Source organism: Bubalus kerabau, chromosome 1 (genome assembly GCF_029407905.1).
Source record: "Bubalus kerabau isolate K-KA32 ecotype Philippines breed swamp buffalo chromosome 1, PCC_UOA_SB_1v2, whole genome shotgun sequence".
Classification (NCBI taxonomy): Eukaryota; Metazoa; Chordata; class Mammalia; order Artiodactyla; family Bovidae; genus Bubalus; species Bubalus kerabau.
Window position 1 is genome coordinate 163,897,547 of NC_073624.1, and position 22,056 is coordinate 163,919,602.

At 46.3% G+C, this 22,056-nt stretch overlaps 1 protein-coding gene and 1 long non-coding RNA gene across 2 annotated transcripts in view; one reads left to right on the forward strand and one right to left on the reverse strand.

Annotated features, from left to right (window-relative positions):
* Nucleotides 1–17,411, reverse strand: part of GRID1 (glutamate ionotropic receptor delta type subunit 1) — a 346,899-nt gene extending 329,488 nt beyond the window's left edge. Inside the window, exon 1 of the mRNA XM_055537983.1 lies at nt 17,301–17,411. The gene's annotated coding sequence lies outside the window, so the exon portion shown is untranslated. The remainder of the gene's footprint in view (nt 1–17,300) is intronic.
* A 1,121-nt stretch (nt 17,412–18,532) lies between these two features.
* Nucleotides 18,533–20,939, forward strand: LOC129621489 (uncharacterized). The gene is made up of 2 exons (XR_008699394.1): nt 18,533–18,670; nt 19,283–20,939. It is a non-coding gene; the product is annotated as an uncharacterized LOC129621489 (long non-coding RNA).
* The last annotated feature ends 1,117 nt before the right edge of the window (nt 20,940–22,056 follow it).

Below are 22,056 nucleotides of genomic sequence, written 5' to 3' on the forward strand. Positions count from 1 at the left end.
TTCCAGGAACCTCCAGTTCCTGTCCACTGACATATTTAATTTTTATGTACTTATAATCACCTCATTAGATACAAATTTGCTATTCTTTTTAATATACATACTGTTAGATCATAAATATTTCCCATCTCTTCGTCTTTATAATTATCATTTTTATTACCTTCAGAATAGTCTATTGTGTGGCTACACCCACAATTTACCTAACTACTCTGCACTGAACATTTATGCTGTTTCCAATTTTTCACTATGACAGATAACACTGCCATAAAATCCTTATATACTCACCTGTCTTATTTAAGTATATTTATACTTTTAGGCAAAATTCATAGGAGTGAGTTCATTGGGTCAAACACATTATTTTAGGTATGTTTTGCAAAATGATTTCCTAATGGACATATTCACCAAAACCATATAAAGGCAAGAATTTTATCACAATCTCAGCAACATTATTATAACTTTTAATCAAATACAGTAGATATGAGTTCATGGATTTTGCCTCATTTGGCAATTATCTGAGCACTCCAGTAGCTGTCCGTTTAGCCATGTTAAGTTTCTGAAATTCTGGCATTTAACACAGGGTCAGCACAGTGAAGGAGCTCAATAGACACCTTTTGAGTGAACTGAACTTTATTTCTTCTGCTGCACTGTTCATGCCTTTTGCCCATTTTTAAATTGGGATTCTCTATTGGCCTCATTGATTTGAATGAGGCAAGGCAAACACTTCCATCTGGTTATATTTGTAACAAGGGCTCTTTCTTCCATCATTTCTGTCTTTTTTGTCTTTAATTGTAAAATAAAGTCATGTCTATTTAAATTCCTTTTGTATTGAAGTATAGTTGACTTTATTAGTTTCATGTGTACCATTTAAAATTTAGGAAATTATCTGAAAAAAATCTTGTGGTCCATTTTTTGCTAGTTTTCCATGATTTAAAAAATATACTTAATTCCTTGGTACCTCCCTGGTGGCCCAGTAAGGCTCTGGGCTCTCAATGCAGGGGGCCTGGGTTTGATCCCTGGTCGGGGAACTTGATCCCACATTCCACAACTAAGACCCAGTACAGACAAATCAGTAAGTAAATATTTTAAAATAAAATTTAATTTAAAATATTTAAATCCTTAATAGGACTATTATTAATTTTTGGCTCATTATGAGATGTGTGGCTATTTTTTCCTAATAATAAATTCTACCAATATCTTTTATTAAGCCATCCTTCCTTTCTCCATGGTATTTGATTCCCTTTTTATCTATTACATAAATTCAGTTCAGTAACAGTTGTGTCCAACTCTTTGTGACCCCATGAATCACAGCATGCCAGGCCTCCCTGTCCATCACCAACTCCCGGAGTTCACTCAGACTCACATCCATCAAGTCAGTGATCCATCCAGCCATCTCATCCTCTGTTGTCCCCTTCTCCTCCCGCCCCCAATCCCTCCCAGCATCAGGGTCTTTTCCAAGAGTCAACTCTTCACATGAGGTGGCCAAAGTATTGGAGTTTCAGCTTTAGCATCAGTCCTTCCAATGAACACCCAGGACTGATCTCCTTTAGAATGGACTGGTTGGATCTCCTTGCAGTCCAAGGGACTCTCAAGAGTCTTCTCCAACATCACAGTTCAAAAGCATCAATTCTTCAGTGCTCAGCTTTCTTCACAGTCCAACTCTCACATCCATACAAGACCACTGGAAAAACCATAGCCTTGACTAGCCGGACCTTTATTGGCAAAGTAACGTCTCTGCTTTTTAATATGCTATCTAGGTTGGTCATAACTTTCCTTCCGAGGAGTAAGCATCTTTTAATTTCATGGCTGCAGTCACCATCTGCAGTGATTTTGGAGTCCAAAAAAATAAAGTCTGACACTGTTTCCACTGTTTCCCCATCTATTTCCCATGAAGTGATGGGACCAGATGCCATGATCTTTGTTTTCTGAATGTTGAGCTTTAAGCTAACTTTTTCACTCTCCTCTTTCACTTCCATCAAGAGGCTTTTTAGTTCCTCTTCACTTTCTGCCATAAAGTGAAAGTGAAGTTGCTCAGTCGTGTCCGAATCTTTGCGACCCCATGGACTGTAGGCTATCAGGCTCCTCCATCCATGGGATTTTCCAGGCAAGAGTGCTGGAGTGGGTTGCCATTTCCTTCTCCAGGGGATCTTCTAGACCCAGGGATCGAACCCGGGTCTCCTGCATTGCAGGCAGATGCTTTACCATCTGAGCCACCAGGGAAGCCCTTCTGCCATAAGGATGGTGTCATCTGCATATCTGAGGTTATTGAGATTTCTCCCGGCAATCTTGATTCCAGCTTGTGCTTCATCCAGCTCAGCGTTTCTCATGATGAACTCTGCATATAAGTTAAATAAGCAGGGTGACAATATATAGCCTTGACGTACTCTTTTTCCTATTTGGAACCAGTCTGTTGTTCCATGTCCAGTTCTAACTGTTGCTTCCTGACCTGCATATAGTTTCTCAAGAGGCAGGTCAGGTGGTCTGGTATTCCCATCTCTTTAAGAATTTTCCACAGTTTGTTGTGATCCACACAGTCAAAGGCTTTGGCATAGTCAATAAAGCAGAAATAGATGTTTTTCTGGAACTCTCTTGATTTTTCCATGATCCAGCGGATGTTGTCAATTTGATCTCTGGTTCCTCAGCCTTTTCTAAAACCAGCTTGAACATCTGGAAGTTCATGGTTCAAGTACTTTATGTAAGAGAATGTTTTCAGCTATAAATCTCTGCTTTCCACTAATATCTCTCTAATTTAATTATTCTTGGTTTATGTGTTCTAAAATCTGCTAATATTGTCCCTCTTCATTATTTCCTGTTCTCTGAATATTTTACATTAACCATGTTTCTCTTTCTAGAATAATTTCCTAATTATTTTGTAAAAAATCCAATAAGAAAATTGATTGAGATTTTGATAGAGATTGAACTACAATTATAAATCAAGAATAAACTTTTTTATATTTAGCCAAAGAGCTCACCCAGGAATACAGTAAGTCTTCTTGATTACTCTTCCCTATTTCTTTCAATCAAATATGATGAAATGCCAAAGAACATGGGCTGTGGAGTTGTATTATCTGGGTTGGAATCCCAGCCTGGCTATAAACTGTATATATACAGCTATGTGTATCAGTCAGCACTGCTAAGTGACAACCATAAAATCTCATTTAGCAGCACACAACGTTGAGGATGAATTTCTCACACCAGCAGATTTCTAGGTCAGCGGGATGACCTTGCTCCACGTGTCTCTTTCCTGGATCCAGGCAGGAGGGCAATTAGTACCTGGGTCGTGTTCTCATCCACATGTGATCAGAAGCAGAGGGGCAGGTGGAATCATGCCTTGCCATTGAAGGCCTAGGCTCAGAATTTGCACGCTAACATTTGCCCAAATGTCATTAGCCAAAGCAAATTCATGGCCAGATCCAGTATCCATGGGGCATAGAACTAAATGTTATCAATGAATATTTAGGAAAGGGAATGAATATCCACTGAACAATAATTCAGTCCACCACCATATGACCTAGGGAGACTCACTTAAAGCCCAAGTCTCAGTTTTCTTCTTTTGTAAAAGAAGATTATCACTTACTCATCTCATGAGGCTGCCTTGTGAACTAAATGGAATAATGTCTGAAAATCACTCAGCATTGTACCTGATGAGTAGCACAGTAAATGTCAAATATTATGATTGTTTTTAATTACAGAGCAGATACTCCAATTGACCTTTTGAACCCAGGTGGAGACTTTCCATTTTTCCACATCAGATTTCAAGCCTGTTATCTCTGACACATTGTTCCAGTGACTGGAGATATTTAGGATCATCATCCATCAAGTAAATAAATTCTGATTGCACTACCCTAAGTAGGTTTCCCATATATTACCTAGCTGGCTTGTGCAGGGCTGATGAAAGAGCTTCCCCTGTTGACTTGCTGTAATTTGCATGTTCAATCACTGTGCCATTGCTCTTCATGGGTGGTGGACGTGTTCAGGGAGATAGGACAACCCTGAAGCCTGCTTCTGATTGACATAAATCAGTGAATCAATAACCTCTGGGTACATGCACTTAAAGTTAACACATCTGCCTAACTGTCCTGCTTAAAATTCTGTTTTTCCATTTTCTTTACAAGGGCTGATCAACAGCCTTGTGTAAATCTGAATATGCTGCTTTAAGTTTCTCCGCCCCTGTTGTATGTCCTTGTCATAGGTATGAATTTGTCCAGAATCTCTGGATATGGCTCTGCTGGTCTATTTCCATCTTCCCTGTCTCCTCTAGGGAAATTCCCAATTATTTGTCCACATTCAGTTCAGTCTCTATAGCCTGAAGAACCATCTCTTCCCTTGTTTAGACAAAAACACTGGGATTTCTTTGAGCTTTTTGAAATCTCCTTTACCAAAGTGTAGGATGAGCATGTGTTTGTCCAGCTTTCCCTTCCTGGTTTCAAAAACTAATAGATCATCTGGGCAGGCTATCACAGGCTTCTTCTTGTTTCTGTGTGTGTGTGCAGTCAGTCACTCAGTCGTCTCCTACTCTGCAACTCCACAGACTGTAGACCGCCAGGCTCCTCTGTCCATGGAATTTTCCAGGCAAGAATACTGGAGTGGGTTGCCATTTCATACTCCAGGGGATCTTCCCAACCCAGGGATCAAACCCACATCTCTTGTACCTCTCTCTTCCTTCTACTTTACCAAAAAATTTTCTCTGTATCATCCCCATTTAGAGCCAAGGTAGCAATTGTCCTCACTGGATTCTCTGTTATATGGGAAATAAAGTTGTCAAAAAGCTATATGATGCCAATGATATCTAGCAGATGCTAGTGCATGGCTGGGATCAGCTTAGGGGTCAGCCTAGAATTTTCAAACAGAGGATGCTAATTAGCTTCACTGTGGATGATGAGCTGAGGCCAGTTTGTAGTAGGCTAAAGTTGTAGCCCACAATTCTAGGGATGGACTATTTTGGGTTCCGATTTACAGTCAGTGGGTCTTCAGGGAGCCCTCCTTCAACCAAGTTCCCTCCCCACCCAACAGGTGATCAAGAAAATCAAGCTGTGTGAAAGGCCATCTGTTCTAACAACTAGGTGAATTTGTGCCCTAAAAAAAGACTAGAGTGATTTTTTCCCTATAAAATATATTTCACCTACATAAAAAGTTAACATTTATATGTCTTGTCTTTACTATTCTTTCAAAATCTATCTATCCAAAACGGTGTGCCATATGTGCTAGGAAGCCTTGCAAGAACTCACCTAAGGCTCAGGGGCCCTCTCTGTTTCTGTTTACTTGCCAGCTGACTGCTGGGTTAGCAAATGCTGTCTGCTAGATGCTAATGCCTTTGTGGTGTGTGTCTTGTCTTTCTTAGAATCCTAACATGTCTGTGCTCTTCCTTTTTTTTTTTATTAATATAAAAGCATTTATTTCTCTAATTTGATTTTCAGTTTTTTGTTCTGTTTTCAACTAAAAATAAAACAACCAGAGATCAAACTGTGATCATTTCCTGCAGCAATTAATCTGTCTTTAAGGCCGTGTTCTGCTGAGCACTGTGATTCCCGTTAATCACGACTTAGGACCATGTTCCATCAATACAGCACAATTTCCAGAGTGGCTCGCAGTCAACTGTTTAGAATCACTGCCCCAGGAGTAGAGATGCCTCCAGACTGGGGGAAGGCATCTGAGTTATTGCTCACGTGGGGTGTGCCTGCCTCTCTGCAGAGAAGGGCGGCCCCTTAGCAGCTCCCACTGACCTTGAAGGAAGGTGCCAGATCCTGGCTCCTCCCAGAACTCACTGGTAGGCCAAACTACTGCTTCCTTCCTTATAGCGTCTGCCCCACCCATCTAGCCCCTTGCTGCCCCAGACCCTCCCAGGTGTCTGCAACCAACCGAAGAGGCACTCACACCCCAGGCGACACCCAGAGAAACAGCCCTCCTGTCCCTACAGCATCCAGAGCACAAACAGCAGCCTCTCTCTCAGCCACAGCCTGTATCTCCTAATCTCCGTGTCACTTTTTGTAAATGTCTGCCTTCGGGCGTGACAATCTTCAAAAGCTCCAGATGACAGGCAAAAACAGAAACACAGAGTTACTGAGGCCCCAGGAAAATATAAAACACTGGCACAGATTTGCTCCAACCACACCGGAAACTGATCTCTATGCTCTGGGACCATGAATGATCTGAACTCATCAAAGGACACATTCTCCCTCTCCTGGCACATAGGGAAGGCATGGAGGGAAGGTGTATTCCTGCTGGAGGCCCTGGCCCAGGGACCCCAGAGTAGTCCTTTCCCTCTGACAAAGCCCACCTCCCATGGGAGAGAAGAAAGCCACGAAGCCCACGCAGAAACCAAGGATGAGGAAATCCTGGAACACACTCTGCTTACACATCTGACATGGGGTGCAGCCCTGTCCACTGAAAATGCAGTCAGTATCCACATTTTTAGGATTAATATGGTTCATAGAAGACTTCAAAGAGCAGACTCATTGGGAAAGACCCTGATATTGGGAAACACTGAAGACAGGAGGAGAAGAGCTCCAGAAAAACGTCTACTGCTTTACTGACTATGCTAAAGCCTTTGACTGTGTGGATCACAGTAAACTATGGAAAATTCTGAAAGAGATGGGAATGCCAGACCACTTGACCTGCCTCTTGAGAAACGTGTATGCAGGTCAGAAAGCAACAGTTAGAACTGGACATGGAACAACAGACTGGTTCCAAATAGGGGCAGGAGTATGTCAAGGCTCCGTATTGTCACCCTGCTTATGCAGAGTACATCATGAGAAACGCTGGGCTGGATGAAGCATAAACTGGAATCAAGATTGCCAGGAGAAATATCAATAACCTCAGATAAGCAGATGACATCACCCTTATGGCAGAAAGTGAAGAACTAGAGAGCCTCTTGATGAAAGTGAAAGAGGAGAGTGAAAAAGTTGGCTTAAAGCTCAACATTCAGAAAACTAACATCATGGCTTCTAGTCCCATCACTTCATGGGAAATAGATGGGGAAACATGGAAACAGTGAGAGACTTTATTTTGGGGGTTTCCAAAATCACTGCATATGGTGACTGCAGCCATGAAATTAAAAGACGCTTACTCCTTGGAAGCAAAGTTATGACCAACCTAGATAGCATATTGAAAAGCAGAGACATTACTTTGCCAACAGAGGTCCATCTAGTCAAAGCTATGGTTTTTCCAGTAGTCATCTATGGATGTGAGAGTTGGACTATAAAGAAAGCTGAGCACGGAAGAACTGATGCTTTTGAACTGTGGTGTTGGAGAAAACTCTTGAGAGTCTCTTGGACTGCAAAGAGATCAAACCAGTCAATCCTAAGGGAAATCAGTCCTGAATATTCATTGGAAGGACTGATACTGAAGCTCAGACTCCAATACTTTGGACCCCTGATGCGAAGAGCTGACTCATTTGAAAAGACCCTGATGCTGGGAAAGATTGAAGGTGGGAGGAGAAGGGGACGACAGAGGATGAGATGGTTGGATGGCATCACTGACTCATTGGACATGTAAACTCCGGGAGTTGGTGATGGACAGGGAGGTCTGGTGTGCTGCAGTCCATGGGGTCGCAAAAAGTCTGACACAACTGAGCGACTGAACTGAACTGAACTGACTGAGAAGGAGAAGGGGGTGACAGAGGTTGAAACAGTTGGATGGCATCATTGACTCAACGGACATGAATTTGAGCAAAATTCAGGAGACAGTAAAGGACAGGGAACCCTGCTGTGCTGCAGTCCACGGGGTCGCAAAGAGTCAGACACGACTTAGTGACTGAACAACAACCAGGTTTTTTAAAATGCTTAGACACATGACTGGAACATGGTAGAAATTCGGTAAATATTTTTCTTCCATCCTACAGCCTACTGTGGTTAAAATGCAGATACCAGAGAAGCATAGACTTAGTAGTAGGTGGGTCATCCGGGGAGGAGGGGGAGGAACAGACAGGGATGAGCCCGCGACCCCAGGGCTGACCCCGAGGACGCACACCCTACCTAAAGGCACCCCGTGTGTGTGCAGAAACTACTATGCCAGCCATCCAAACACATCTGAGCTGGGTTCACCCCAGAGGCTGTGAGTTTTCAACTCTGCAGGAGAGAAACTTTTGGAAAACAAGGGAATAAAAATAGCTGCAGAACATGTCTAACAACCTAAAGGGAGCATATCAAAGCAAGGCCACCAGGCACACCTGCTGAGCCTAGAAACTCCCCCTCTTGCATGAACACACTCAAGGGTGCCCCTGCAGGACTCAATGCCATCAAGGGGTCCCCTTCACTTTCCTGGATTAGATCACAAGTCCCAATTCCCATGCAGAAACATCAGGCTAATGTACATATGGCAAATACCCACAACTTGATAAAGACCCTCCACTCAAAATGAAATCCCAACCCGTATTTAAACAGAGTGCCAAGAATGGACCCCAGTGTGCCTTCGTGGACCACACTCTGGAGCCTGGGCAAACACCTGGCCCATCCAATACACTGGAGAGTGAGCGGGTCTGATAACAATCAGACACTGCAGGGCCTCATGAGGGTACCCACATCAGCTGGACCAGAGGGACCACAGAGTCAGAGAACTCATTCAGCTCTCAGAAAGCATTTTGCTAAACTTCCAGGACTCCCCCATATAGCTGAGGTTATCCCTATAGTTCTTGCTCACTGTATAAAATAAAGCCATCAATGAGTGAGGCAGGGATGGGCATTCTCCCAGATCATGGAGCACCTTCCCCATGCACTCAGTGATTAAATATCCCTGAAGACACATCCCTGGGGCTCAGGCTCAACACCATGCAGCTCCCAGGGTTGCTCCCTTGGCCTCTGACTGTCTGCTGGACTTAAAGACCCAGAAATGCCACAAAGTGCATCAGCCAAACTCTAAAAACATACTGTATTTACTTCTGAATGGTTTCCCCAGAGAAAGTGGGATGGCTTATCACAAAGCATGTGCTTAATCAACTGGTACAACATAAATAAAGCATAATAAATTAGAACAAGGGAAAAGGGGAATACAATTGTGCAGGCTTGAGAATTAACAGTCTTGACCTTTCTGGCAGTGAGAGCAAAACAAGGAAATACATTCGGTTCCATGGATCATGATGCCAGGGAAAAGGAAGCAAATGTTCCCTAAATTCTGTAAGATAACTCCAACTGAGGTAACAGACAATTTCTTCAAGGGAAAAAGTAAATCCTCGTTACACATTGACGACATGCTGGGAATGAGATGAGGCCCCTGATGTACAGGGCCCCTCAGCCTGAAGGGGCTTTGACCACAGTCCAGGTAGGTGAGGTGGTGAGCGGCATGCTGACTAAGTCCAATTCTGAGTCACTCCCTGGCCCCCCATGCAGGACACAGCCCGCCCAGCCGTATGTGGCGGTCACATTTATGTGCATCTTTCCTGCATTTTCACAGCGACTCTGCAAGGACATGGTTCTATCTCATAAACAGAGAAACCGGGACTCAAAATCCGTAAATGTCTGGGCCAAGTTCAAGTCAGTGAGTGACACCTGAATGCTGTGACTCCCATATCCAACTTCTTTCTACTATACACCAATAGCTATGTGAGCCACAGAGACTGTGGCAGATCCCATACTGCTTGTTGCTTGTAGGACCCTTGACAAAAGCTGCCACTTTGTGTAGGGAACTCTAAGTCTGGGGACATAATGAAGGCCACGCGCAGGGCTTTTTGGTGGTCTGGCTTCCCCCCAAGGATAGAACTGAGGACCAAAGAGGAAAATGACTTAGGCTCTGCATCCCGCCCTCTCTACATCCTGAAATGCTCATTAGCATCACCAGGAGAGCCCCCTCCACCACCACACATCTGCATCTCCAAGAGTGGGACCCGGGTATGCTGATGTTTCAAAGGCTCCCAAGTTTTCTGTATGAAGAGAGAAGGATGTATTAACCTGCTAGGGCTGTGTAACAATCTACCACAGACTGGGTGGCTTAAACTACAGAAATTTTTCTTTCCAGTCCTGGAGACCAGAAGTTCAAGATCAAGGTGTCTGAAGGATTACCTTCACTCTGAGAGCTGTGTGGGAAAAATCTGCTCCAGGACTCTCTCCTTGGCTTGTAGGTGCGTGTCTTTTCCCTGTATCTTCACACAACCTTCCCTCTGTATGTTTCTGTGTCCAAATTTCCTTTTATGACACTAGTCATATGGGATCAGGGCCCACCCTACTGACCCTCGCTTAACTTCATCACCTATAAAGACTCCATTTCCAAATAGGTACACATGCTGAGGTGCTGGGGTTAAGACCGACAGATCTTTTTATTAGGAGAGGGGATTCAATCCACAAAAGAAGGCTATAGCACAGACAGGTATGGTCTGTGACAGATGCTGGTGTCCACAGGGATCAGGAAGGATCAGGACGCCAAGCAAAGAACTGGCTCGCAGCCAGGTTCCAGGTCTGTCCACTCCCACTCCTAGCCACCCTCATCCTTTGCCAAAACAACTTCAGGAGCCTCCTGGATGGTCCCCACTCATCCACAACTGTCACCCGCATCAAGGCTCCACAGAGCAGCCAGAAAGAACTTTTCAATCAAACACAAATCTGGTAACAGCAGCCACTGTTTAAAAGCCTGCAGAAAGCTGCCCGTTAATTTCAGAAGAGAGACCAAAGCCACTCCACCCTTATCACTTTCCAAATACTGCACTGAGTCCTGAAGCACTCCCCCCTGCCGTCCTCCCCAACCTGGGACTCACAGTTAAGTTCTTCTCACCCATCATATCCAGCTCAGACATTTTCTTTCCAAGGTCTGCTGTATGAGACCATAGCACCCAGCATAACAGCGTCACGACTTCTCTGCCCCCAATAGACCCCCACCCCACCCCCAGCACCTAGAACACCGCCCATCACATGCTGGTAGCTCCATATTTGTTACGTGAAGACCAAGTGTGACAGTGATTCGTTTAAGTGTAGGAGCCTGGATCACTTTCTCTCTTTTTGTGAATGCTTGTTAAATCCTTTCTAGGCTTAAGGCACTGCTCTAGAAGCTTTACATACAAAGACAACTTTTATTTCCATATAATACATGAGGATGCTGAATTTTTGAGACCAGAACTGACTGTCTAAAGTCACACAGCTGACACAATCTGACTCCTGATACTGAGTTCACAACCACAAAGCTCCACTGGTTCCCCGGGCTGGGGCTTATCCAGGGCAGCCCTGATTCCCTCCTGCAGCTCCTCTCTCGGTGTTTACTGGCCGGGAGAGAAACCTCCCTGCTCCTTCTCCACAGAAATGTCCTCATGTTCCCACCCAGAGGTTATGGAGCAAAAGGCTGATAAGAGAGCAATAGCGATAACAGGCAGTAGTACTGGCCGTGCCCCAAGTCGGGTCAGAGGGGGATTCCCCTCCTGAATACACTGTAATGAACTGAACCCTGGATCTGGAGTTCCCAAACGAGGCAGCTGATTCTACTTCTGCAGGATATGGGGGCAGGAACTTGGGAGAGTTGTATGGCTTCTCTGAACCCTGTTTTCCTCCTCTGTAAAACGGGAGCGAACGTTGAAGTGCATTTCACAGCGAGGACTCAGGAAATCATGAATGCCTAGCTGGATGCTGGCCACTGCAGCCGCTAAAGCAAGGACAGCAGTCTCTTCCTTCCTCCACACTTGTAGCTTGGGCAGCCCCAGTGTGAAGGGGCTACTGGCTTCCACCAAGGCTATGGGACAAAAGGCTGTGTGAGGATGAAATCTCAGTTCAGCCACAGCCAATGAGCACAGAGTATTAAGAACTGACCAACAGGCGGCAAGTTCCAGTCCAACCCCTGGAGGAAAAGACCACCAGTAGCCAACAGAGAGGAATGTAGCCACTTCACACCCTCATTTCCGCAAGCACCACCTTTGGTCAGATAAACAGCTAAAGGCAAGACCTGTTTGATTTTGGCTCTACCGTACATGCAGAAATGTGCAGGCAATGGCTGTGGACTGAGTCACTCCAGAGAAAATCCCTCGAGGATTATTAGCCTTTGTAGAGGGGAACCCGGCAGCACCTGGCTGCCAACAGCGCTGACCACACAAGGGCCTCGTTGCCTGTCCAGCCTCAGATGGGAGCCCGGCAGCCACTAGGAACCCTGGCAAAGGACTTCATGCTGGTCTCCTTCAAATGGTGCCAAAGCTCCTCTAAGCTCTGCTGCCTCCCTGCCTGGGCTCCCCGGCAGGCTGGTGACTTATGCCCAGATGGGCACCTTTGGAAGTGCCGTCTAAAAAGATCTGGCCTTCTCTTGCTTTACTGTCACTTTTTGTGTTCTCCCACGCCAGCGCCCCTTTGATCCTGGTGTTTGTTCAAGGGGTGCTTCATTGACCAATTACATGGAGTCCTGACTGCGCCAGCTGCCAATGCAGACATGGAGGCTACGACAAGGTGGGACAGACATAGACCCTTTTTGTCATAGACTGGTGGGGGGACAGAGTCCAGTGGCCACCAAAGTAGCATCTGATACAATACCGAGTCGTGATAAATACTACGGAGGAAAGCAGGGGAGGGGCCAGAGGGGAGCGGGGTCAGTGGTGTTTCAGGAAAAGTGGTCAGGGGCGACCTCTCTGATGAGGCAGCATCATGCAGAAGGACCAGCTAGATAAGGAGGTGAACCTACGCTGTCTGGGGGGTAGTTAGGGATCCAGTTAGAGAGGCAGTCAGTGCCAAGGCCCTGAGGTGCGAGCCTGCTTGGCGTGTTTGAGCATCATACAGGGGGCACCCAGTGACACAGCGGAGGGATGGTGGATTCAAGGCCAGAGAGGGCAGCAGCCGTTTCATGAGAACCTTGGAGGTGCTGAACAGGACTTTGGATATTATTCTAAGTGAGAATGAAAGCCACTGATCTGAGCAAAAATAATCTGAGTTATATTTATGAGGGTCAATCTGTTACTCTATGGTGATTTATCTCTAGAAGTCAAAGGTGAAAACTCCTGTGTCTGTGGTTAATTAGGCAGCAATGGAAGGTGGCCCGGGTGGTGTTGGCTCCTGGAGAGCCCAGTCCTTGACAGATGTGTGATTTGAGACAAGTCAGGAGGCTTCAGCTTTGCCAGGTGAATCAGTGGTAAAAGAATCCACCTGCCAAGGCAGGAAACATGGGTTCAATTCCTGGGTCAGGAAGATTCTCTGGAGGAGGGAATGGTAACCCACTCCAGCATTCTTGCCTGGAGAATTCCATGGACAGAGGAGCCTGGTGGGCTACAGTCCGTGAGGTCGCACAGAGTCAGACACGGCTGAGCTACTGAGCATGCACACAAGCACGTGGGGGCTTCTCTGAGCTCGCTGTCTGCTTCTGGACAACCTCAGGGTCACGTGGTTTTCTTCTAAGAACGCAATGAGATACCGTATGTAAAGGGCTATGCACCACGGCTGTGTCTTATCAGGACTTTCTTCTTCCACCATCATCTCTATTTGGGGAAAGAATATCTCCCCACAGTGCCTGTTGTGGCTGGAAAAGGTTCTCCCTCAGAGGAAGCCCAAGTTTTCAGCAAGAGCACCCCGTGGGCAAAAAACAAGAAAGCTCAAAAAATTTTCTTAAATCAAAGCCTTAAAAACCATCATAAAAAAAGACAACCTGCTAGTTTTATGGCTCCCTAAAAACACTTTAGAAACACACATGGCTTTCTCCCAAGGCCCTCTGCTGTTGATCTAATTAGCCAATTTGAGGCCCAGAAACAACACAGATTTCCAGAGGCTAGTGGCCCCAGAGAGGCAGGGAACTGCCCAAGAGGGAGCAGACGCTGGCCACGGCCTGGATGCAGCCCTCTCCTGCCCCCACCTCCTTGCCTGCAGTGAGTGTGATCAGACAACTTCTGTTGAGTTACTAAGTGAGGAAATAGGGCCTCTCCCCCAACATGCTGGTGGACTCTGCACCTGGGGTAGGACCCAGGTCAAACCAGGAACACTGGGAGAGCCAAAATGCAGAAGGCGGGGAGGGGAAGATGGGAACAGGGCGTGGGTGGATAAGTTCACTGGTGAGACTGAGGCCAGCAGTGACTCCTGAGTTCACAGTACTGCATGGCCTTGGAGAGGAGCCCAGCTAATTTTCACAACTGCCCTGTAAGACAACCAGGGCAGAAATGATTATTCCAAGAGAAAATCTGCTCACCTCTGGGCTTATAGAGGGAATAGACTGAAGACCTCCTTCCAAAATGACCAAGGAGTCCCAGTTGCCCAACCTCTCCTGGGCCAGTGGGTCACATCCTGGGATATCAGGATGGGCCTCTGACCCTGTGGATGGTCAACAGGAACTGGCCAGGCCAAGAAAGGTCCCATAGAGTCTCCACGGCAGAGCCCAGCTCCTTCCCTGGCCAGGCCTCCATCAATGGTGAAGGGACCAAGACTCAAAACTGAGGCCATGGCCTTGGGAACTGCTGAGAAACGAGGGCTCCTCCTCTCCATCTCTCACTCTTTGCCACCCCATGGACCATTGCCTGACAGGCTCATCTGTCCATGAGATTCTCCAGGCAAGAATACTGGAGTGGGTTGCTGTGCCCTCCTCCAAAGGATCTTCCCAACGCAGGAATTGAACCCTAGTCTCTTACATCTCCTGCGTTGGCAGGTGCCTGCTTTACCACTAGAGCCGCCTGGGCAGCCCTAGTAGCCATCTATTGATGCCACATGGCTGCCTGGGGCCAAGGCACAAGTTCCTTATTCCAAGGGCGAATCCCCTTGCTGAGGGTCCTGGGGAGAGGTGCACCACTCCCCACCAACTGCCACGCCTCATCTCCAGCAGCTGCAGGGGATCCAGAAACCCGAGCTGGAGGGAGTGTAGGGCAGGACCCCAGTGAAAAGCTTGCAAGAACTCCGGTCCTGATCAGAAGCCAAGGAAGAACATCAGAGCCGGCTGGCTCTCAGAAGCTATCAGACCTATCGCATTACGGGCAGAAAGAGCGGGAAGTGCCCTCCGACAGCAACAGGCTGAGGACCTACTCGTGCCCCCTGACAAAGAATAACCCCACTCACAGCACCCCTGCCCCGCGTCCCAGAGGCTAGTCATGGAGCATCTGAGTAGCTGGCAGGAGTCCCAGTAAGGAGGTCTCCTGCTCTTTAACACCCTGAATTGGATTCAGTTCATCCTAATTAACACCCTCTTGGGTGCTAAGAACTAGGCAAAGCTCCATCATTCACACCTGAGTTTCTCAACCTCCGCTCTCCTGACATCCTGGGCTGGATCATGCTTCCTGGCAGAGGGCTGACCTCTGCACTATAGAACACTGAGCAGAGCCCTGGGCTAGATACCACAGTCTTTTATCCCCTAGTCAAGATGATAAAAAACCTCTGCTGACATTGCAAAATCCCCCCTGGAAGGCACAATCAATTTGAGCTGTGAATGACTGGTATACACCATTTAATCCTTATGATTGAAACCTTTTACCCCAAGCTGCAGTGAGAAAACCGAAACTCAGAGAAGTTTCCTGGACTCGCCCAAGGTCACCAATCAAGTGGCAGAGTTCCATGTCTGAACCCAGGACTTTTTGATATAAAGTGCAGGGCACTTTCCACTATATAACTCTATCTCCTGATACAAAGAGCAACAGTAAGTCTCTCTACCTCAGTCTCCCCTACTGTAACCAAGAGGAAAATGTCTGAATTCCATAGTAAAACAGAAGTAACCTCTGTGGATATAACCAGACTATGGCCTTCAGAGGTAGGGCTCACTTCACAGTACAGGGAACCCATAGGGTGGCCCTCCTTGTAGGAGGCACTCTCAGCACAGGAACAACACCCCCAGGGTCCCAGGACGGCTGCTTCTTGCATCTGAAGCCCCTGGAACCCAGGGTCCCTACCTGGTTGATGGGGTGTTTGCGCCTGTCCCCTCGTGCTCCTCTGTTCCACCCATCTCTCTATCTGCAGGACCTAATCCAGCATCTCCAGACACAGCCCCCCATGACCTCCCAGATTTGACCTGCCCAGTGGGAGAGACCATAGTAGGACAAGTCAGCTGTCGTCTGTCTCCCCCACGGTTGGGTTCACAAGGGGAAAAGGGCACAATCTGGCCTCTCGGTACAAATTCTGACAAATTTTTGAACAATGGTTTCATCTCACAAAGCCTTCATTTACTCCCCCAGAGAACAAAAATAATAACATCTGCCTCACAGGGACAGAGTGGAAATAAAACCAGACACTGGAGGCTAAATGCCCAGCATAGTGCTCAATAAATCATTCATTTAATGGAATTATGAAATACGAAGCACGACTAGGAGAGAAGCTTTGCATGCCTCCCAGGTGTTTTTGAACTCATGGATAGATTGGGTGGATATCTAAATGTATGCTAAGAAGTCCATGATAAGTCAGGCTCCCCAATTTAATACAGAACAATCTGAAAGGTAATGAAGTTGTCTCAGACTGCCTTTGTCTTAAAGGCAATCGTCTGCAGATAGCAAGCCCAGAATATTTTCAAATGAGATGCCCTGGGAGAGCCCTTAGTGGGCGCCAAAGCAGTGAGTCTGATAGGAAAAAAGAAATCATAATAATACAGATTGTTGTCTGAGGCATTTGTCTGTGCAGTCTGTTGAAGAAATAGCATTAGCTGCAGAGACAGGCCTGACAGGGCGGCCAGCTGCAAGGAGCATCGGGGAGATGCAGCAGCTTGGAGAAGCTTGACATCACTGCCAAATCCTGCCTGCGACATCCGTGCACCCCATTCGCCAGGCACACTGGGGGGAGGTAAAAGTGTGAGCAAGCAGAAGCATGCCAGCATCGATCCCGGAGGGTGAGCGGGCGGACGAGGATGCCGGCACCTTCTGAGACTTGCCCTGACTCCTCAGTCAACTCAGCCCACATCTATACCTAAGTCTAAGGTCTGTGGAATATCATTTATTCAACAAGTGTTTGCTGAGCACAAAGACCAAAGAATCACTTTGGATACTGAAGATACAGCAAAGGACAACTCAGATAAAGCTTTCTTCTCTCTCAGAGTTCATGTGAGTGGGAAAGCGAACAATAGTCCCATTTGCTCAGCTTCTTCAACATAGCCAGGATCCTGCCCCATCCCCTGCTCAGTACCCTGGCCCAGAGCAGCCCCATCCTGGCGCAGCAGCATCTTCCAGCCACAGGTGCAGAGTCCTAGGCGAGGACTGCCAGCCTGAGCTCAAGAGTGGCCAGAGCTTCCCTCCCTGCCCCGTGAGAGCCGTTCCTCCCATCTAGGCCTGTCCTGGGGGTGGGGGCTGAAGTGCAGAGGACAGGGCAGCCACTTAAGGCCCAGACCTCAGAGTCGTCCCTAGGCAGCCAGCTCCCCAGCCCAGCACTCAGGGTGATCATTCTAACTAAAACCCACCCTGGATGGAGTCACTGTCCCATCTTTTAAAGGACCACTCATAAGGATCAGGTGCTCCCTCTCTGCCTTACCTTACTCACACGAGGCTTCACCTCCTTCCCTCTCCACTTCACCTTCCGCCCTCCAGCCTCAACCCTGTCAAATGTTATATAAAGAGCCAGGAAACAGGAACAAGCTCTGAACTGGAAATGTGAAAAACCCCGGCCTTGACAGGGTAGTTTCAGGGCAGAAAGAGTGTCACACCGTGGTGGGTTGAAAAGTGGACACACAGAGAGAAAATGTGGATGAGAGAAACAGGAAGGCCACTAGAAGGGAGTGTGGAACATTTTGTGTTTCTTTTCTTGAAGATTCTAAAACAAGCTTCAAGGCAGGGCAGAAATGAATGACTGGGGAGAGAGTGACTGATAATGCAAGAGAGAGATGTGAAAAGCGGAAATGAAAAAGCCTAGTGAGGAGAAAGGGGATGGATCCAGAGCCCAGGGGAAGAAGTGGACTTTCGAAAGGAGTGGCCAAAGTCTCTCTAGAGTAATGGGGCAGGGCCATGACTCAACAGGCGCAAGTGCAAGCGAGGCCTCTAAGTTTGGAGATGGGAGATGAGTGGGCTCCCATCCAGCGGCTGAGAAATAAGAACAGGGGAGGATGGGGGTTTGAGAGCAGAACACAAAGTATGAAATAGGGGATTGGGGAAGATGAGTAAAAACTGAACTGAGATGAACGTGCAAAGTAAAACCAGCTCATCAGCTCTGTGACTCTCCATGGCAACACTCAGTGCTTCTGTGCAGGATGCAAAGGTGGTGGTCAGGTTCAGCTCCTGCTGGATTTCTGCCTGGTGAATATCCCAAAGGAAAGCAATCCAAAAATTGGGCAGGCAAAGGAGGGATTATCCTGTAACAAAATTCTGCAGCTTAACTCAGAAGCTATGAAGGCAAGGGTTTTGTTAAAAAAAAAAGAAAAAAAAATGTAAGAATGGAGGTCTCACTAAGGTTGAATAATATTTCAGTGGAATAACTGGTTGGAGAATAGTCTATCGTGCTCATGATTTCAGATCCGGTATCGTTATCACTGGTAGGCCTGGCTGGAGTGGTACATTCACAAAGGCAGAAGGTTCAGGTAAAGGGAGAAGATGGAGATGAAGAGATTAAGGAAATAAAAGGCCAAGCTGTGAAAGTCATTAGGAATGAGCCAAATTTGGGGTGGAGAGAGAGCCAGAAGTTTCAGTGAATGCTAGGAAAGGGAAGTGAGTTGAGCGTGAAGATGGGGAGAGGGTGTGGAGGCAGTGGTGTGAGCTAGAAAAAGACAGATATTGGAGAAAGGAGGAAAAAAAATGGTTTGCAGGTGCTGATGTGAAAGAAGGACGCTACCTCCTAGAGACTGTGTAAGGAGAAAAAGACCTTAAGCTTGACAGATTGTCCCAAGAGGATACCGTGAGGTGTGAACTAAGGTAAGCAGAAAGAGGGAAGAGGAGACTGGAAGGTTTGCTGGCCCCAGGCTACCAGTTGCAAATGGAGAGGAAAGGGGCTGGGAAGTGCCAACAGGTGGAAGTCGTGAAGATTCTGGGACAGTTTTGAGGTAAACAGGCCGATGGTAGCTGACAAATGAGTAGCAGAGATGGACTCACTTCTGGAGCCAAGGTCTCGAATTCTCTAGTAGATGGTGCGGTTAGTCCCAGGGCACTACCTCACTTAGCTATTTTCTGCACACAGGTCTTTCTTTATATATTAGAAAATGTTTCCAAAGCATAGACATATATATTAAATAAGGCATATTGGGGGAGCAATTAATATTGACAACCCACTGGTCGCAGGACAGGTTATCTGTGTCCCATTAATCCCCCCACGATCTGCAAAGAAAGTATTATTGTTCCCAATTTATACCTGAGGGGAAGGTTCACAGCAATTAGGTACCACACCCAGGGCCTGCGACTAGTAAGTAACAGAAGAGCAACATTTAGCTTTACTGCAGCAGACTGTGGCTAATTGCTTTCATATGCATTGTCTTATTTAATCCTCATGACAAAACTATTAAGTAAATTATGTATGTACTCATTATATAGATGACAGAATTGTGACCTGGAGAGGAATGAGTCTTGCCCAAAGTCAAAGGTAAGGCACCCCGTTCCATTGCTGGAGGTGACATGCCGAGGCATGGCAGCCCGCCCACAGAAGGTCTGCTCCAAGCTCTGCCAGGCCTCTGCCCCAACAAGAGACCAGCTTAAATACAGAGCAGGTGCCCCTGCCACGGAGACAGACACCACATCTTTTAACCTCATTGGACTCTGGCCCTGCCGAGCTATCCCCCCGTGATGAATCCGCTAATCGGACATGTGCTGGGGCAGGGGCTGAAAGCTGTTTCAATTCTTCAAACACAACAAACAACAGGAAAGAAAAAATGAGCAAACTGGACCCAGAAAGAGGCTCGACCCAGTGCCCCCAAACAGCTCCTCCAGCCGAGAAACAGGCCGTCCATCTGGGCCTGCAGGTGCCGTGCAGTGACCCGCCGCCTGCAGTGGCAGCATCTGTGAGCAGGCGGAGGCGATGCAGGGCGGCGCCCGCGGAAACGCGGACCAGTCAGGATAGAAACAGCCCGAAGGCCAGCCAGGAACTGGCAACAACTACAATCCCTGCACAAGACATCTCTGCCCTTGTATTGCACACCTGGAATCAGAGGCTGAGGACCACCAGAGTCCCGGGTCCCCGCTTCTATGTAGCTACAAAACCAACCAAATCCAAGAGATGATGGGAAACTCAGGAATGGAGAAAAAGAGGTCTGTCCTGGCCAGGGCAGGCATGCTCTTCATTTCTCGGTGAACCACTGTATGCTCTGCACACTTGTGTGCAGCTGTGACTGTGGACTCGATGCTGAGGTCATCCTGGTGGCCACCCTACAGCTAGGAACCATGGCTGGAACCTTATCTTCAGCTGCCCAGGCAGGATTAGGAAAGGAAGCCTTTGATTTTAAAGAGAGAGCCTTCTACTGACAAGAATCCCCGATTTTTAATGCAGTTTAAGGTTCTTGGAGGAATAAAAAGCACTTCACGTGTAAGATTTATTAAGAAGAGAAAATGCTATCTTCAGTCCAAATGCCACTGGGCTTACATTTTTAAACATTTCTGCTAGCCCAACCCAGAATTGGTTGAAATAGATGCAAATGTGAAATTAACCTTTACAGACTCTGTTTGGCTTCCCAAACTCACCATAAATGTTTTCAAAGGCACTTATTTATGTTTTATATTCTTTTCACTTATTTCATGTTAGACTGGGAGGGGGCGTATTATGTTACAAAGTGATTTTCCAGAAGTAGAATCCTGCACCCATAGAAAATAACACTGTGTCCATAGGAAACTGAAGCTTCACTTCCAACAACTCCACGTAGAGGCATCATCTAGGAACAAAGCACTATGGTATCAAGAGCCAACTCTTTCTGTACCATTTTTCTAGATTCTGTACATATGCATTAATATACAATATTTGTTTTTCTCACTTCATTCTTTTGCAACAAACTTTAGGTCCAATACACACCACTACAATTAATTAAAATTAGTTCTGTAAATCAGATATATATAACTTCTATGCCCTCTTTCCATTTTGTGAATCAAAAAAATAAAAAAGAGCCAACCCTCTGATTTGCCACCTATTGGCTATTCTGTATTCTGTTTCTGGATACACCAAGCGTCCTAAGCGCATGGAGCTAGCAGATCAGTCCCCAGCCAGTGAGTGCCTGGATCCTCTCACCCCATCTGTTGCCTCTGCCTCAGTTTACAGGGACTTTCCCACCATGGCTACATTGTTTAAGGGTCTCCAGGCTTGGGTATGATGAAAGGTTGCAAACACCATTTGAAGAGCACCATTAAAAAAGACAAAAACAAACAAACAAACAAAAAAAACCCTACAGAAGTGAAAAAACATTCTGCAGCTGAGTTAGAAGCAAACATCTGGTTACGAAGCATTGATGGGACATGATGGAGCAGGCACAGCCCACCATGATTCTCCCCTTGAATGTAACCATTAAGCCTGGACAGCGGCATAGACCAGCTACTAGAGGAATCTGGAAAGTAAATAATGGTAAGCATATGAAGAAGAGTTTGAAACACGACAAGAGTGGCTTTCAATTTACCAAGTTTTTATCTTCTGTTCCTCTTCCCACTTGGTCCTAGCAGCAGGCACAGCAAAGAAAGTCTGCACCAAGTCAAGATCACAAAGTCACACCTACGTGCCTGAAAGAACCTTTCAAAGGGGAACCCCCCCGGAACTGGAAAACTCTGGTGATGTCACAGGCAGTTCAGGAAAGTAGCCATACCAAGTTGTTTATGAACTCCTGGACTCACTCCTGAGTGCTCAGGCATAGATAGGATCCTAATCATGATATTAAAAACTCTGAGAACAGAATCCAAAGACAGATCCCCATCTAAGTTCCACCAAAAATTCCACAAAACTCAAAAAACAAGCATCAAACAAAGCAACGACAGAAATTATGGCTATTATTCTCAATATTGAAAGATTGAAAGTTCCCCCCTAAGACAAGAAAAGGCAAACAGTGTTATTAGAAGTCATAGCCAGTACAATAAAGTAAGGAAAACAAATTAAAGCGCATGGACTGGGAAGGAAGAAGCAGAACTGACTTATTCCCAACCAACAAGACTGTTTATGTACAAAGTCCTAATTAATCTACAGAACAATTTTTAGAATCAAAAATTAAGTTTAGCAAGCTTGCAGAATACAAGGTCCGCACACAAAAACCAATTGTATTTCTATATACTAGTTATGTAGAGTTGAAACACAAAATTTTAAAACACTACTATTTACAATAGCTCCAAAATAAGAAATAAGT